We start from the raw sequence: 19,284 nt of genomic DNA on the forward strand, positions 1-19,284 counted from the left end.
AAGTCTGCAAGGCTCAAGATTGGGTCTGAGCATGCTCAGACCCAGAGGCTGCACTGCCTTGTTAAAAGCTAAGGCATTTGCAGGTGCACCATGCTGAGAGAATTGCTTTGCTGGCAGGACAGGTTTCCGTCTCCCTAGGGAAAGCTAAGGTTGAATGGGATGAGCCCAAGTGACACCAGGAGAGGTGAAATGAAGGGGCTGGCATATCTTGCAGCTACAACTTACTTGAAATGCAGATCCTTAAACCTGAAGTGAGTCTCTACAACGCCCGTGGTCTTCACCCTGGTCCTCAGTACATCCTGCTGGGTTGGAATGTAGTCCCCTCTGGCTATCCTCTCCAGGTCATTCAGGTAGCTACAGCAAGAACGCAAAGGAAGCTGCGTCAGCAAGGCAAGCCAAAGGACATGGCTTGGTGCAGTCTCAGGGCTCTGGTAGAGTAAAGGGGCACCTTGCGTACTCCAAGGGCCAATTGCCCCGCCTCTCCGTGGGTTTCTGCTGCAGCCTTCGCTGCAAGCCGCTCCTCCCCAATAGCTAGCCTGCAAGTGACTTCCCAATATATCTTCAGACCCCCTACTACTTAACACAGTACTCAGTGATCTCAACTTATAGTAGGGGAGCCCCAGCAGCTCAAGGTGAACTCAGCTCTGCAACCAGACTCTTAGTATAATCAAAATTAGCCCTATTATTGAAGAAAGGAAGAACAATTAGCATTTAGGGCCCCTAAAAGACACCCATACCAAGGAGGAAAGAAAGATCCCAATCCCTGTCTTTATTCCAAGTTTTGGAACCCATGTCCCTTGCCTAGCAAGTGCTACTTAGTTGATGGCGAGTCCCTCCATCATAACAAAAGGCCAAGTACAGTTCTACTGTACTTGATTCACATAATCAGGATAATAACACTTTATTCTTCCTGCCCAAATAACAGAGAAACTGGGGATCCCACAGCCCCCAAAATGACCATCTAGGCAGGGTGGGTGTGCCTATGCAAATAAGATCAGCCCCTGAAGTTCTTTTCCACAACCCGCCACAACTCTCCACCAGATGTCACAGTAGATCTCATCCTGACCTTGCTTACATTTGTTAAGTAAAGTCCCCTTTACACCTATCTGCTGGCCAGCGGGTAGGGGAAAGAGGCTGGCAGAAACTCCAGCAAGCTCGATCTGTTCCCTAGTGTGAGCATGCAGCCTCAGCCCAAACAGACAAACACAGTGCGGGTGGGGAATCATGTGAGAAAGGGACCTCAGGTGCACTTCATCCTCCATATGGAGCCAAGGCCCATGGAAACTACATAGAATCATAGATGATTAGGGTAGGAAGGGACCTCAGGAGGTCATCTAGTCCCACCCCCTTCTCAAAGCAGGACCAATCCCCATCTAAATCATCCCAGCCAGGGCTTTGTCAAGCTGGGCCTTAAAAACCTCTAAGGATGATGAGCCCCCTCATCATTTTTGTTGCCCTCCACTGGACGCTTTCCAATTTTTCCACATCCTTCTTATAGGGTGGGAACCCAAACTGGACACAGTACTCCAGGTGAGGCCTTACCAATGCCGAATAGAGGGGAACGATCCCATCCCTCAATCTGCTGGCAATGCTCCTACTTATACAGCCCAAAATGCTGTTAGCCTTCTTGGCAACAAGGGCATACTGTTGACTCATATCCAGCTTCTCGTCCACTGTAACCCCTAGGTCCTTTTCTGCAGAACTGCTGCTTAGCCAGTCAGTCCCCAGCCTGTAGCAGTGCATGGGATTCTTCCGTCCTAAGTGCAGGGTTCTTAAGTGCAGGACTCTGCACTTTCCTTGTTGAACCTCATCAGATTTCTTTTGGCCCAATCCTCCAATTTGTCTAGGTCACTCTGGACCCTCTCCCTACCCTCCAGCATATCTACCTCTCCCCACAGCTGAGTGTAATCCATGAACATGCTGAGGGTGCAATCCATCCCATCATCCAGATCATTAATAAAGATGGCAAACAAAACCGGCCCCAGGACCGACCCTTGGGGCACTCCTCTTGATACTGGCTGCCAACTAAACATTGAGCCGTTGACCACTACCCGTTGAGCCTGACAATCTAGCCAGCTTTCTATCCACCTTATAGTCCATTCATCCAGCCCATATTTCTTTAACTTGCTGGCAAGAATATTGTGGGAGACCGTATCAAAAGCTTTGCTAAAGTCAAGATATATCACATCCACCTCTTTATCCATATCTACAGAGCCAGTTATCTCATCATAGAAGGCAATCAGGCTGGTCAGGCATGACTTGCCCTTGGTGAATCCATGTTGACTGTTCCTGATCACCTTCCTCTCCTCCAAGTGCTTCAAAATGGTTTCTTTGAGGACCTGCTTCATGATTTTTCCAGGGACTGAGGTGAAGCATATGGTTGTGCTCCAAGGACAAACGAGCAAGTGCACTGGGTCCCCCAAGCTGATTGCCAGTGTGAGCCCCAGAAGATGGAGCCCGAGACTCTGTTGACGAAAGGGTTAATTGCCCACTGCGACCACCACTGGAAAGCACAGCCCTGAGAATGGCTGGGGGGGAGAGAGGGGGAGGAATGGTGGCAGGTGCATGGTGGGTCTGTGGAGCTGGGACTGGGAAGAGCAGCAACTCCAGAGCCATGGCGTGAGCCTGCGTCACGTCTGAGACATGCTTGGACTTACCACCACCTGGGGGGAAGCACAGGTCTGCGGCTCTACCAGCAGGGTGCACATGGGGGTGATGAATGATCTCCTGGCTTGCGTGGGCTGCTGAGATCTCCTGGCCCGGGACTGTTTAAGGTGCTGGGATGGGGGTGGAGTATACATGAGAGGCCAGACTGGGCTGTAGGCAGGGCTGGATGGATGCTGAGAGAGGGACTCCCTCTTCATGTGGGTAGAGCATGTGGGTCCTGGATCAGCACCAGCAGCCTCTCTGTGGGTAAGGCTGGAGCATTCGCTTGGGCTGCCCCACATGGCAGGCCTGGCTGGGGCATCCTCCGCTCAGTGGAACACAGGGGTGCCTAGCAGGGGCTGCTGAACTCAGTTCACTTGCGATCAAAGGCAGATCGGAAGGCTGGGCAGCAGGTGGGTGCCCGGGGACTCGCTGTAATGAGGCAGGGCCTCTGCCCAGCCTGCGAAAGACTCACTCACTGGGTCTCTAAGCCCAGGTGCCCCTTGGGTAAGCTGGCAAGTCACAGGAGCACGGTCCCTACTCCCTCTGAAAGGGCCAGTGTCGCCCTATGACACTCCTCCACCCCCCAGGAAGATGCATGGCCAAGTGAAACTTCACAAACAGCCCTTTGATCTGTACCTGCTCCATGCCGGGGCAGACCCACAGAGTGCGTCTTAGGAGGCAGCAGGTGTCCTGGCTGGGAGCTCAGTTCTCTGTCCGGCAGTGCCACATCCAGCCACCAGAGAGAGCAAGGTGGCCACAAATCTCCTCCTCTGGCAGGCCAGTGTCGCCCAGCGGGGTCAGGGGGGCAGCCTCCGCAGAGCCAGGCTAATGTGAGACAGAGCCACAGCCTCCAGCCAACTGCATGTATCCACAGGGCTGGTGCCCGAGGGGCTGACGGCCTGCAAGGCCTAGCTTGCTGGCAGCCCCACACCATGGAAAACCCCTTGTTGTTCCACGCCCAACCCAAAGGGATTTTTTTTTTAATTTTTAACAAATTGAAAATTGAAAAAAAGAGAAAAGGTGATGGTCAAACGAGCAATATTTCCTTCCAGCAGCCGGCAGTCCCAGCACAAGGTCTGGCCCTTTGTTACACATCATGGTTCCTCTTTTTCACACAATGAAAGGATGGTTTGAAATGAAACGTGGTTTCTAAACCAGAAAACTGAAACATTTTGATTTTTCTTAAAAAAATTATTTTCCACCAGGACAAAATTGTCAAAATTGACAGGAATTTGCTAAATATTCCAGTCTGGCCACATTTGTGTTTTTGGCTCAAAAGAAATTTGGCCAAAAATGTTGCCCGCTTCTATTCAGTCCCCCTCTCCCCCCCCGCTCCTCCCAATGAGCCCCAGGGACCCCAGCGCTCTGGGAGTCCTTTTCAAAGGGATCCAAACACCCAATCCCCATTAGTTTTGAAAATCAGTCTTTTGGGTGCCTCAACCAACCTTAACTCTGAGTTTCCTGGATTGTAATGCCTGCTTTTGGGGAATATTTGCAACATCCCTGCGATGGTTTTTTGACCCTTTTGTTACTCATACATGCTAGCAACCTGCACATGCCCCCCCAACTCCTCCGTCAGCCATGACTCTCAGCCAGTGTGTAAAACAGAAGGTTTATTAGTCGACAGGAACACAGTGTAGACCAAAGCTTGTAAGCAGGAAGTTACAGCAAAGGCCATCTTGGGGAAGGGTGGGGGGATCCAGAGCCTAGAGCCCTGGGCTCTCCCCCTGCGTCCCAACCAGGAGACTGACTGGCTTCTAGCAGCCCATCCTCAGTCACGCCCAGAGGCCCCTCCTTCATTCTTTGTCTCTTTCCCAGACAAGCAGGTCACCTGGCCTCCACTTCTCACTTTGTTCTCCAGCGCCTCTGGCTGGATCCTAGAGAGAACGGGCCCTAGCCATCAGGTGCCAGGATAAAGGGTGATGGCCATTCTCTGTGACCAGGCAGCCAGCTAGCAGTCACACCTAACTTGAGGGGTCTCTGCAATGATCACAGACCCTCATCCTACCTCCTAGATACTTGAGTAACACATAGGGGAAACTGAGGCACACACAGTATTCAACCGAAACATTAAGCACATTCCCACTTTGTCACAATGGCCTTCTTCTAAGGGCCTCACTTGTAACCCACCAGGGAAATGTAGCTGTCCCTGCCAGATCCCGTGTCACAACCCCTGCAAAGCCACGCTGTGAAGCTGTCCACATTTACCTCTTGGTGGTTTGCCAGTACAGCACCCAGTGATCACCCCCTCTGCAGCTGCCTGGAGCTCCCAGCACACACAGAGCCAAGGGGGATGAGGTTGTGCTGGTCTCAATCTGTGCCCAGCAGGCCCAGTCCCATGCTGTGGTGCATCTATTGGAGGCTGGTGTCTCAGTCATGGGCAGTCACCAGCATGCCTGGTGGAGCAGGACAGTGTGCCCATAGGTGGGACCAGCATACCAAGTGCTGGGCTGAGTCATTGAACCCCAAGAGTAAAGCACAGCCTGAACTGGAGGAGCCTGTCAGTTAACTCAGCCTGTAGGGGCCTCTTAAAACCTTGATGGGTATGGCCACACGGGCTGGCACGTGCCAGCTGACTTGGGCTCACCAGGCTCAGGTTAAGGGGCTGTTTAATTGTAGCGCAGACATTCGAGCTTTGGGATCCTCCCACCTCACAGGGTTCTAGTACCCTGGCTCCCGCCTGAGCCCGGATGTCTACATTGCAGTTCAACGACCCTTTAGCCCAGCTCAGCTGGCACGGGCTAGCCATGGGGTTTTAATTGCAGTGTAGGCATCCTCCAGTGCCCCAGCCACTACTTGAGGAGGACAGAGGGGTGCTGGGGTGAGCATGGGGTTTGGGAGGTGCAGTTCTGTCCCATACAAAGCTGGTGAGATGCACTAGTGAGCCTTCACTGGCACTTTGCACTAGGCGGGGAGATGCCTTGTCCCATGAATGGCCCTCGGGGAATGCAGTTAATAATAAACAGCTGCTGATGGAATGATTCGGCACCAAACCTTGGACTGGAGGGGGCTCAGCATCTTGCCTGGAGAGCCAGAGTCAATATTGCACTGTGGGCTGTGAGGACAGAGTAACGCAGGAGGTATGTCAGGGTGGCTGGCTGGGGAGGGAAATGCGGGGCTGGTTGCATTGTGTGAACTAGGCTGGGATCAAGTCCCTGCAAACCATGACCCAGTTCTAGTGTCTGGCCAAGCTTTGCTCAGTGCACCATGGTGGCTTTCTGCTCTCTTGGCATTTCCCTTCCCCGGTGTGCCCCCCAGCAGCCTCTGGGCTGTGTGAGATTGTGCTGGGCTGCCTGTGACCCCCACAGGGCTGTCCTGCTGGGTAGGGATGGATGGAGCACAGTAGCACCCCAACCCTTCCTTGCACATCTGCTGCCCATTGGCACAGCCGGTGCCAGAGACGCCCCTGAGGGATTTCCCCACAGCCCTCCTCCCTTCAGTCAGGAATGTGTCCAGGAATGAGGAGTAGCTGCTGGCTGCTCTGCGCTCCCACCGTAACCACACCTGGCAGCAGTGGGGGCTCAGTGATATCATTTCCCAAGGGAAAATAACCAAAGCATTTGTGCTCCCTGTGAAGGGTTATGCCCCTTGGGAAGCCACCTGATGTGCTGAGACACCACTGAGTCGACCTGTTCTGCCAGCATGGGCCCCCTTTAACCTGGCTTGCTGAGCCAGGCTTTTGAAACCTCCTCTAACACACACACAGCCAGGGCCATACCCAGCTGCAGATCAGCTCTGGGAAGACTCAGTTAAGGGACTTGCTCCAGCACTCAGATGTCCACCTCCCTTGCAGTGCAGACCCAAAGGTATATTATGAAAGTCGCCCCCTCCCTCAATGTGGAGAGAGGTGTGCACAACTTCTCATCCCCCAGGTTAGAAATTACAGAAACTGGATTTAATAATAAACAAAACAAATTTTATTAACTATAAAAGGCAGATATTAAGTGGTAAAAGGGGTAACAAACAGAACAAAGCAGATTACTAAACAAATGAAATCAAACACACAAACTAAGCTAGTTTCACTAAAGAAATTGGTTACAAATAGATATTGTCACAGGCAGTTTGCAAAGTTTCTGTGGTTCAGAGTTCCAGTTATATTCCTTTTCAGACTGGACTCCTGTCTCAGTCTGGACTCCCCCCTTGCCTTTCCTTTTGCAGTCTTTCTTCTTGGGCAGTCCTGTTTGCCTTCCTCCCCGCCCTTAAATAGGATTTACATAAGGAGGGAATCCTTTGTTTTCCAAACTTGACCCCCCGCCCCTCCCTTACAGTGGAAAGTTACAAGAAATCCCAGGTAACGGTTTAGTATCAGGGGAAAAGATCAGCTGACTTTGTAGGGTTACAGCATCCATGAGTCATTGGCAGTATGGAGCGTCCTGTTGGGATCCAGGAAGGCTTCACGGTGTATTGTCCTTGAACCATAGAGTCATAGAATATCAGGGTTGGAAGGGACCTCAGGAGGTCATCTAGTCCAACCCCCTGCTCAAAGCAGGACCAATCCCCAACTAAATCATCCCAGCCAGGGCTTTGTCAAGCCTGACCTTAAAAACTTCTAAGTGCTCCACCACGCTCCTAGTGAAAAAGGTTTTCCTAATATCCAATCTAAACCTCCCCCACTGCAACTTGAGACCATTACTCCTTGTTCTGTCATCAGCTACCACTGAGAACAGTCTAGATCCATCCTCTTTGGAACCCCCTTTCAGGTAGTTGAAAGCAGTTATCAAATCCCCCCTCATTCTTCTCTTCCTCAGACTAAATAATCCCAGCTCCCTCAGCCTCTCCTCATAAATCATGTGTTCCAGTCCCCTAATCATTTTTGTTGCCCTCCACTGGACTCTTTCCAATTTTTCCACATCCTTCTTGTAGTGTGGGGCCCAGAACTGGACACAGTACTCCAGATGAGGCCTCACCAATGCCGAATAGAGGGGAACGATCAAGTCCATCGATCTGCTGGCAATGCCCCTACTTATACATCCCAAAATGCCATTGGCCTTCTTGGCAACAAGGGCACACTGTTGACTGATATCCAGCTTCTCGTCCACTATAACCCCTAGGTCCTTTTCTGATCCTTGCTGATGGGCCACCAGCCCAGTCTGGCTTTTCCATTGTTGTACCTGAAGTGTTAGCAGAGGGCGTCACCCAAAGTAGCATAGCTGAAATACAGATACATAGTCAATATTCCTAACTTCAGGTACAGAAATGATACAGGCTTACAAACTGGATAATCACATTCAGTAAATCATAATCTTTCCAATATCTCACATGAGCCATCTGGCATAAAGCATATCTCACAGTTATGTCATATTCATATCATAAGCATATTTTCATAAGGAATATGGAATGCAATGTCACACTCCCGACACCTCACTCTCCCAGGCATGTTAGCTCCTTTGGGTCCCCCCCTCACACAAGAGTTACAGGGGAAATGGGAAGCTCCCTACAGAGGCAGTGTTAAACTGAGATGCCCCACCTCCCCAGCACTGCCAAGGTCCAGAGCCAGTGGGATGCAGTAGTGCAGGGCTCTGCACCCTAAGGGGAAATTGCGCCCCACCAGGCAGGCTCCATACCATGGGTGCTGGAGCGTGAATGCACATGGCTTCTTACAGTACACCCTGCTAGGAGAGGCTGTGGCCAGAGTAGCCTGGAGCTCCCCCACAGCATCCCCTGCCCATCTCAGTACAGGCAGAGAGGGTTGTGGGTCAGGCCTGTCCTGGCGCAGGCAGAGGGAGTTGTGGGTCAGACCCATCCCAGCACCTGCAGAGAGGGTTCGGGGTCAGGCCCATCCCGAGATGGTCAGAGAAGGTTCTACGTCAGGCTTGTCCTGGCACCAGCGGAAAGGGATCTAGGTCAGGCCAGTCCCGGCGCCGGCAGAGAGGGCTCTGTGTCAGGCCTGTCCCAGCGTGGAGCAGAGAGGGTTCTCTAGATCAGGCCTGTTCTGTGGCAGGGACAGAGCATTCTGGGTCAGGCCTGTCCTGGCGCCAGCAGAGATGATTTAGGGTCAGGTCCGTCCCAACGCTGGCAGAGAGGGTTCTGGGTCACGCCTGTCCCAGCACAGGGCAGAGATGGTTTGGGGTCAAGCCCATCCAGGCGCTGGCAGAGATGGTTTGGGGTCAGGTCCCCCCAGGTGAGAGCAGTGCACCATTGGGCCCTGTTCCCCACTCCCCCTGGTGCCCCCCTCCAGGGCCGGCTGGCCTGGCCTTCCGTCGCACCGTCTGAGCTCAGGCAGGAGGGTCTCCATGGCCTGAGACTCACCCTTTCCTGCCTGCGCCTCTATCAGCTCCCCTCCCGCACCTCAGGAACCCTGCAGGACCGGGTGCTGGCCTGGGTGATGCTGGGCTCTGCCCTATCTTGGACGGGCCTGGGGCTGGCTCTCCCTATCTAGCCCCACGCTCCCCGGGGCTTCGTGGGCGCAAAGGGGTCTCTTTCCTCCAACAGAAACCAGCCCCACACATCCAGCTGATCACTGCAGGGGGTCAGGGGTGTCTGGGGGGGTCTTGCACTGCCCCAGGGGAGGGGATCCCAGCCTGACTGGGGATTCATCCATTGTCATCCAGAGCCCTGGAAAGCATCAGTCCACCCCCAGCAGGGAGGCACACACTAGTTCACAGATGGGGAAACTGAGGCACAGAGAGGGTAGTGACTGGCTCAGGGTCACAGTGCTGTCCTGTGGCAGAGCCTGGCATGAAACCCAGGTATCCTGGCCCCCAGACCAGTGCAGTAAGCACCCGGGCAGCCTTGCTGTGTGCTAGCAGGCATCACTGAGTCAGTCCCAGTGGGAGAAGCCAGGCCAGGCATCCGCTGAGGACCTTGATCCCTCCGGATCTGCCTCTGCAGAGATCCAGGATCACAGGCAAAGCAGCTGTGTGGGGCCGTTCCCTGGACATATCCAGGCATCGCTGTGCCATCACCTTCACGGCTAGTGGTGCCCTGAGACCCCCGTGCCAGGCTGAGATCCTGGCGCCCTGGGCACGGGCCCCTCACATGCATTGGGGATGAACGTTTCTGGACCCCACATGAGCAGAAAGCTCAAGGTGCTGTCCCAGTCTGACTGAGTGGGGTCCCTGCCATGTTGTCCCCGAGCAGATCAGGGAGTGGGGTGGGTTCAGGGTGGATCTGACAGAGGTGCCCCCTAGAGATAACGTGATGTCTCCCCCCCGCCCCCCCAGGTCCATGTTCAAAGGCTCCACCTAGAGCGAATCCCCCAGCCAGGCCTGGCACATGGCTCAAGGAGAACCCGGGGGTGGCAGACAGGCTGTGGCCATGGCAGGATGCACTGGGGGGGCTGAGGGAAGGGCCATGAGATTGTGCACTCAGTGCCAACACCTCTGTCAGCCTAGCACTTTGTGGGCTGGGGTCCCCTGCCTGGACCCCCCCTGCCTTGGGCAGCCTCAAGCCCCTCTTCCCAGCAGGGCCAGGGGCAACTTGGCCATGTGGCTGCCTGGCCTCCTGCTGCGTGGAGAGAGGGCATCAGTGTGTGGGGAGCTCAGCCCAGCACTGCCCCATGCTGGCATCATGCCAGGGCTCTGCCAGCCCCTGCACCAAGGGCACCCAGCCTGCTCTGCCAGGGGAGAGATTCCCCCTATACCACAACCTCCGGCCTGGGCAGAGGCAGGGGCAGGGCACAGGGGTAGCGCGGTGGGGAACAGAGGCGTCCGAGGGTCCCCACGAAGTGGGCACACGTGAGATGGTTGCCATGGGTTAGGGGTCTCGTGGCACCTGATGCTGGCTTTAGGATGGGTGTGCCGATGCCTTCAGGAATGGAAAGTGGGCACATTGTTCTGCCAGCGTGTCCAGGGCATGAGCTGTCCTAAGGATGGGTGGGGTGGGGGCCATGCCATGCGATGGGGTGGGGGGCTGTGCTTCAGGGGAGAGGGTGGAGGCCGTGCCATGGGTGGGGATGGGGAAGACTGTGACCCAGGGTGGAGAGGGGGGAAGCTGGGCCGCAAGGTGGGGAGGGGGATGCCATGCCTTGGAGGAGGAGCGGGGGGGGGGTGTGAGGCCAGGCCGCAGGTGGGGCTGGCGCCTCATCTGTATGCTCTGTGTTTCAGTGCCCGGGAGGCACCTTCACCCCTTCCATGAAGTCGACCAAGGATTACCCAGACGAGGTGATCAACTTCATGCGCACGCACCCGCTGATGTACCATGCCGTGTACCCCGTGCACCGCCAGCCGCTGGTCGTGCGCAGCAACGTGCACTACAAGTTCACCACCGTGGCCGTGGACCAGGTGGACGCAGCCGTGACGTTATTGACAGAATCTGTCACCGTATAGATCATCGTTGCAACCAAAGTCCTATAGTGGCACCAAATCTTGTATAAAGGGGGTCGAACAAGGTGTCTAAGACAAGGTTATGGTTTGCTGGTTATAATTACGCTGTCTATCATTTTTGTAGTTAAAGTTATGAATATTGGCTCTATACTGTCTGTATTTCAAACTCGTGCTATGCTTCTGGGTGACACCCCAGACAAGTTGGTGTCATCTCTGCCCAGCCTGCTTGAGGGCCCACTAAGGACCATCAGCTATACAACTGACCTATTGAGAGAAGGCAGATACACCTTGTGACTCAGCAAGGTATGCAGGGACTTGCCCATGTGACACCAAACTCCATTTTGCTGTAATTTTCCACAGTAAGAACACAGAGGTGTTCTTACACCTGGAAAAGACTATAAAAGGCTGATGCCTCATCTCCACCTTGTCTTCAGTCCTGCTTCTTACCTCTGGAGGGACTTTGCTACACTGAAGCTTTGAACCAAGGACTGAATGACCCATCTCAGCTGTGGATGTGCTCCAGAGATGTGATTTGAACCTGCAGTTTATTCCATCACTGCTATAAGCCTGAACCAAGAACTTTGCCATTACTGTATGTAATTGATTCCATTTAGCCAATTCTAGCTCTCATCTATATCTTTTTCCTTTTATGAATAAACCTTTAGATTTTAGATCCTAAAGGATTGGCAACAGCATGATTTGTGGGTAAGATCTGATATGTGTATTGACCTGGGTCTGGGGCTTGATCCTTTGGGATCAGGAGAACCTTTTTTCTTGGACTGGGGTATTCGTTTTCATAACCATTTGTCCCCATAACAAGTGGCACTGGTGGTGATATTGGGAAACTGGGGTGTCTAAGGGAATTGCTTGTGTGACTTGTGGTTATCATAGAATCATAGAATATCAGGGTTGGAAGGGACCCCAGAAGGTCATCTAGTCCAACCCCCTGCTCGAAGCAGGACCAATTCCCAGTTAAATCATCCCAGCCAGGGCTTTGTCAAGCCTGACCTTAAAAACCTCTAAGGAAGGAGATTCTACCACCTCCCTAGGTAACACATTCCAGTGTTTCACCACCCTCATAGTGAAAAAGTTTTTCCTAATATCCAATCTAAACCTCCCGCACTGCAACTTGAGACCATTACTCCTCGTTCTGTCATCTGCTACCATTGAGAACAGTCTAGAGCCATCCTCTTTGGAACCCCCTTTCAGGTAGTTGAAAGCAGCTATCAAATCCCCCCTCATTCTTCTCTTCTGCAGACTAAACAATCCCAGCTCCCTCAGCCTCTCCTCATAAGTCATGTGTTCTAGACCACTAATCATTTTTGTTGCCCTTCGCTGGACTCTCTCCAATTTATCCACATCCTTCTTGTAGTGTGGAGCCCAAAACTGGACACAGTACTCCAGATGAGGCCTCACCAATGTCGAATAGAGGGGAATGATCACGTCCCTCGATCTGCTCGCTATGCCCCTACATATACATCCCAAAATGCCATTGGCCTTCTTGGCAACAAGGGCACACTGCTGACTCATATCCAGCTTCTCATCCACTGTCATCCCTAGGTCCTTTTCCGCAGAACCACTGCCTAGCCATTTGGCCCCTAGTCTGTAGCGGTGCATTGGATTCTTCCATCCTAAGTGCAGGACCCTGCACTTATCCTTATTGAACCTCATCAGATTTCTTTTGGCCCAATCCTCCAATTTGTCTAGGTCCTTCTGTATCCTATCCCTCCACTCCAGCGTATCTACCACTCCTCCTAGTTTAGTATCATCCGCAAATTTGCTGAGAGTGCAATCTACACCATCCTCCAGATCATTTATGAAGATATTGAACAAAACCGGCCCCAGGACCGACCCCTGGGGCACTCCACTTGACACCGGCTGCCAACTAGACATGGAGCCATTGATCACTACCCGTTGAGCCTGACAATCTAGCCAGCTTTCTACCCACCTTATAGTGCATTCATCCAGCCCATACTTCCTTAACTTGCTGACAAGAATACTGTGGGAGACCGTGTCAAAAGCTTTGCTAAAGTCAAGAAACAATACATCCACTGCTTTCCCTTCATCCACAGAACCAGTAATCTCATCATAAAAGGCGATTAGATTAGTCAGGCATGACCTTCCCTTGGTGAATCCATGCTGGCTGTTCCTGATCACTTTCCTCTCATGCAAGTGCTTCAGGATTGATTCTTTGAGGACCTGCTCCATGATTTTTCCAGGGACTGAGGTGAGGCTGACTGGCCTGTAGTTCCCAGGATCCTCCTCCTTCCCTTTTTTAAAGATTGGCACTACATTAGCCTTTTTCCAGTCATCTGGGACTTCCCCGGTTCGCCACGAGTTTTCAAAGATAATGGCCAATGGCTCTGCAATCACAGCCGCCAATTCCTTCAGCACTCTCGGATGCAACTCGTCCGGCCCCATGGACTTGTGCACGTCCAGCTTTTCTAAATAGTCCCTAACCACCTCTATCTCCACAGAGGGCTGGCCATCTCTTCCCCATTTTGTGATGCCCAGCGCAGCAGTCTGGGAGCTGACCTTGTTAGTGAAGACAGAGGCAAAAAAAGCATTGAGTACATTAGCTTTTTCCACATCCTCTGTCACTAGGTTGCCTCCCTCATTCAGTAAGGGGCCCACACTTCCCTTGGCTTTCTTCTTGTTGCCAACATACCTGAAGAAACCCTTCTTGTTACTCTTGACATCTCTTGCTAGCTGCAGCTCCAGGTGCGATTTGGCCCTCCTGATTTCATTCCTACATGCCCGAGCAATATTTTTATACTCTTCCCTGGTCATATGTCCAACCTTCCACTTCTTGTAAGCTTCAGTTAGCCAGTGAAGTGAGACCGAAGTCCTCTCTGGCTGGCTGGTTTGGTTTGCCTTAGTGGTGGAAAACCCCCAGCCTCGGGCTGTAACTGCCCTGCTTGAAGAAATTGGTCCTGAATTGGCACTCTTGGTTGAGTCCTGCCAGAACCAGCATCTTCACACTTCTATCTCAATGTGTTTTGATTCTGAAATAGCCTTAGGGCATGGCTACTTGTGAGTTAGAGCGCATTAAAGCAGCCCAGTGCGCTCTAACTCACGATGCATCCACACTGGCAAGGCACATAGAGCGCTCTGACTCCGCGGCTAGAGCGCTTCTGGTACTCCACCTCGGTGAGTGGAATAACGTTTGATGCGCCCCCACTGGAGCGCCCCGGCACCTGTGTGGACACCCTGGTCCTATAGTGCACTCTGATCGGCCTCCAGAAGTGTCCCACAATGCCTATTCTAGCCACTCTGGTCATCACTTTGAACTCTACTGCCCTGCCCTCAAGTGACCAACCGTCAGACCCGCCCTTTAAATTCTCTGAGGATTTTGAAAATCCCCTTCCCGTTTGCTCAGCCAGGCGTGGAGTGCTCTCAGCAAATCTTTCCAGTGACTATGCCGCCACACGCCAGGCAATCCCCAGTATGGAGCAATGGCGAGGTGCTGGACCTCATCAGTGTTTGGGGGGAGGAAGCTGTCCAGTCCCAGCTGCGCTCTAGCCGTAGGAATTACGATACCTTCAGGCAGATATCAAGGGCCATGCTGGAAAGGGGCCATGACCAGGACACACTGCAGTGCAGGGTTAAAGTGAAGGACCTGCAGAATGCCTACCACAAAGCCCGTGAGGCAAACTGCCACTCCGGTGCTGCCCCCGTGACCTGCGGTTTTTACAAAGAGCTGGACGTGATACTTGGGGGCGACCCCACCTCCACTCCGAGTACCACCATGGACACTTCAGAACCCAGTGCAACAAGGCAGGAGGAGGAGGAGCAAAGAGGGAGCGAGGGTGTTGAGGAGGAGGAAGAGACCCCGGCATTCCTAGATGCATGCAGCCAGGAGGAAGGTAGCCAGTTGCAGCGGCCAGTGCTTGGGGAAGGACAAACACCAGAGGAGGTTCCCGATAAATGGCTTTTAGTTTGGGAAGGAAGTTATTCAGTGCAGGCTCTTGGGGCAAGGAGGGTTAGGGCTGCATGCGTGCCTAGATGCAGAATAGAGCGTTGATGTGCTCTCTCACATCACGGTAATCAGCCTCAGTGATCTCTTTAAAGGTCTCATCCAGAACTTGGGCAATGCGCTTGCGCAGGTTTCGTGGGAGAGCCACTGTGGTCCTTGTCCCAGTAAGGCTAACATGTCTGTGCCACTGTGCCGTGAGGGGTGGGGGGACCATTGCTGCACACAGGCAAGCTGCATATGGGCCAGGGTGGAAGCCGCATTGCAGTAGAAGACCCTCCCTTGCTTCCCAGGTCACTCTCAGCAGCGAGATATCTTCCAGGATGAACTCCTGTGGAAAATGTGGGGACAGTGTTCAGTGTAGGGGCCCCCTGCCGCTGTTGGCTCTCTCCAAGGCACAGAGACCCATAGGATAGTACAGCTGTGAAACAATCACCATTTTGGAAAAAAGAAAAGGAGTACTTGTGGCACCTTAAGAGACTAACAAATTTATTTGGGCATAAGCTTTGGTCCAAATAAATTTATTAGTCTCTAAGGTGCCACAAGTACGCCTCGTTCTTTTTGCTGATACAGACTAACACGGCTACCACTCTGAAACCTGTCACCATTTTGGGGCTCCCGGGTGTTCTGTGCGCTTGCTTTGGGACAGGCAAAATATGTGATTGTGTAGACTGTACTTGCCCTCCTTAAGTACGGGGGGGATCATTGCTCTGTCTGGTGTGAACAATGCTGCCTCTGTTAAGTGTTGCATTTTTCCTTTACAGATGCAACCTTGAGATCTCAGCCATCCGTGTTATCACTGGCTGAGAGGCTGCAAAGAATCAGGAAGAGGCCATGTAGAAGCAAAGAGGACATGCTGCATGAAGGCATGCAGCACTCCCTTAATGAAAATCAAAAAGTGCAGGAGTGGTAGGAGAGTGAAAGGAGGGTCCACCAGCAGAATGCGGATCGCTGGCACCAAAGCACAGAGTGGCTGATAAGCATCATGGAGCGCCAAGCAGACTCGATCCAGGCTGTCATAAATATAAAGAGAAGGGTAACCACCTTTCTGTATACAGTGCTATAAAATCCCTCCTGGCCAGAGGCAACATCCTGTTACCTGTAAAGGGTTAAGAAGCTCAGATAACCTGACTGGCACCTGCCTCAAAGGACCAATAAGGGGACAAGATACTTCCAAATCTTGCAGGGCGGGAAGGCTTTTGTTTGTGCTCTTTTTTTACATTGTTGTTCTCTCTTGGGACTGAGAGAGGCCAGACAGAAATCCATCTTCTCCAACCCATCCTAATCCAAGTCTCTAATACTGCAACCAGTATAGGTAAGCCAGGCAAGGTGGATTAGTTTATCTTTTGTTTTCTGTGAATTTTCCCTGTGTTAAGAGGGAGGTTTATTCCTGTTTTCTGTAACTTCAAGGTTTTGCCCAGAGGGGATCCTCTGTGTTTTGAATCTGAATACCCTGTGAAGTATTTTCCATCCTGATTTTACAGAGATGATTTTTACCTTTCTTTTTTTAAAATAAAAGCCTTCTTTTAAGAACTTGACTGATTTTTCCATTGCTCCAAGATCCAGGGGTTTGGGTCGTTGATGATCTTGTAACCAATTGGTTAGGATATTATTCTCAAGCCTCCCCAGAAAAGCAGGTGTGTAGGGCTTGGGGGGATATTTTGGGGGAAGACGTCTCCAAGTGGTCTCTTTCCCTGTTCTTTGTTTAAATCGCTTGGTGGTGGCAGCATAGGGTTCAAGGACAAGGCAAAGTTTGTACCTTGGGGAAGTTTTTAACCTAAGCTGGTAAGAATAAGCTTAGGGGGTCTTCACGCGGGTCCCCACGTCTGTACCCTAGAGTTCAGAGTGCGGAAGGAACCCTGACACAGGCGCTCATAGCCATGCAGGTGGAGCACCACCATGCCTTGCCCCGCTCCCCCGCAGCCCTTGTCCCAAAACTCTTTCCCTTGTGCCCCAATTTCACCTCCAACCCACTTTCCCCAAGCTCCAGGTTCTTATTGCCACTAGCTGCCTCCAGAACCTGTAGCTTCACCACTCAACCCTGAAAACTACAACCCTTACCCACTGCAGTCAACCCTCATCACCATGCAGTATAGCCATCCTGAAGTGCAGCACTCATTGCACAGCACGCCAAACAGGAAGGCCGAGTATGATAACAGGACACATGCAAACCTGTGATTGTACTGTTCTCCACCCCACCCCCTTGCCCTTTGTGTTTCCCAAGCAGTTGTGTTTCTTTTCAATAAATGCATTTTCTTTTCATTAAATGGATTTTTTTGCTTTGAAAACATTCTTTATTATTGCATAACATAAAAGATACCTTAGCCCAGGAAGACAACAGGCACTGCAAGTCAGTGTATAATACATAGCAAACACAGATTCCTAACATTGGAACCACTGCACTTCACTCCCGTGCAGGGCACCAGACATTACTGGTGGCTTTCAGCCTCAAATTGCTCCCTCAAGCCATCCCTAATCCTTGCAGCCCCGCACTGGGCCCCTCTAATAGCCCTGCTCTCTGGCTGTTCAAATTCAGCCTCCAGGTGTTGAACCTCCAAATTCCATGCCTGAGTGAATCTTTCACCCTTTCCTTCACAAATTTTATGGAGGGTACAGCACACGGATATAACCACGGGGATGTTGTCATTGGCCAGGTCCAGCTTCCCATACAGGATGCACCAGCGGCCCTTTAAACAGCCAAAAGCACACTCCACAGTCATTCTGCACTGGCTCAGGCTGTTGTTGAACCACTTCTTGCTGCTGTCAAGGCACCCTGTGTAGGGTTTCATGAGCCATGGCATTAAAGGGTAAGTGGGTCTCCTCATTTGTAAATAGTTCCAAGGATCACAATGGGTATTTTGACTTCCCCATGGTGATCTTCTGGTCTGGGAAAAAAATCCCAGCTTGCAGCTTCCTGAACAGGCCAGTGTTCCAAAAGATGCATGTGTCATGCACCTTTCCAGGCCAGCCTGTGTTAATGTCAATTAAATGCCCACGGTGATCCACAAGCGCCTGGAGAACCATAGAGCAATAGCCCTTCTGATTAACATACTCTGAGGCGAGGTGGGCTGGTGCCAGAATTAGAATATGTGTCCCATCTAGCGCCCCTCTGCAGTTAGGGAAACCCATTTGTGCAAAGCCAGCTACAATGTCATGCACGTTACCCAGAGTCACGGTTATTCTGAGCGGGATGCGATTAATGGCCCTGCAAACTTGCATCAACACGATTCCAGTGGTCGACTTCCCCACTCCAAACTGGTTAGCAACCGATCGCTAGCTGTCTGGAGTTGCCAGCTTCCAGATTGCAATAGTCACCGGCTTCTCCACCGTCAGGGCAGCTCTCAATCTCATGTCCTTGCGCTGCAGGGTGGGGGCGAGCTCCTCACACAGTCCCATGAAAGTGGCTTTTCTCATCCGAAAGTTCTGCAGCCACTGCTCATCATCCCAGACCTGCACGACGATGTGATCCCACCACTCAGTGCTTGTTTCCTGAGCCCAAAAGCACCGTTCCACGGTGGTGAGCATGTCCGTGAATGCCATAAGCAAACTCATGTTGTATGTGTTACCCGCGTTGATATCATCATTGGAGTCCACACTGTCACTTTGGATCATAAAGAGTAACTCGACTGCCAAATGCGATGTGCTGGTGAGACTCGTCAGCATATTCCTCAGCAGTTGGGGCTCCATTCCCTCAGACCAAAAGGGAAGACAGAGTGCGCAGTACAAAAAAGCGTTGAAAGATGGCACCAATTGTGGACGGAAGCAGAGGGATTGCTGGGATGCGAACCGATGCATCACGGGGCGTTGGGACAGGACCTAGAATGCCCTGCACCTCTCACCCCCTTCCCACAAGCCACAGAATGGGAAGAGGTGCTCTGCGGGATAGCTGCCCACAATGCACCTCTCCCAGTGCCGCTGCAAGTGCTGCAACTGTGGCCATGCCAGTGGGCTTGCAGCTGTCAGTGTGGACAGACTGCAGCGCTTTCCCTACTGCACTCTACAAAAGTTGGTTTAACTCAAAGCGCTCCACATTTGCAAGTGTAGCCATGCCCTTAGTAAAGCATTTGGTCAGCTTCTTGAGAAAGGAATTTGCAAGTTAGTGCCCAGTCAAGAAACAGTTACTTGACAAAGGATTTTGGGATATGCCAATCCACATCTGAGCTTTCCTGGGAATGTTCAAACTAAGATGTGAACGATGGCATTGGCCTGCAAACTGAGTCATGCATGGACATGTAACTTGCCCATGTGACTGCAGATTCCATCTTGCTTAGGAGGTTTTCATGCAGGTCCCCACATCTGTACCCTAGAGTTCAGAGTGGGGAAGGAACCCTGACATGAAAACCTCCTAAGCTTACTTTTACCAGATTAGGTTAAAACTTCCCCAAGGTACAAACTGTT

This window comes from Lepidochelys kempii, chromosome 7 (genome assembly GCF_965140285.1).
Source record: "Lepidochelys kempii isolate rLepKem1 chromosome 7, rLepKem1.hap1, whole genome shotgun sequence".
Taxonomy (NCBI): domain Eukaryota; kingdom Metazoa; phylum Chordata; order Testudines; family Cheloniidae; genus Lepidochelys; species Lepidochelys kempii.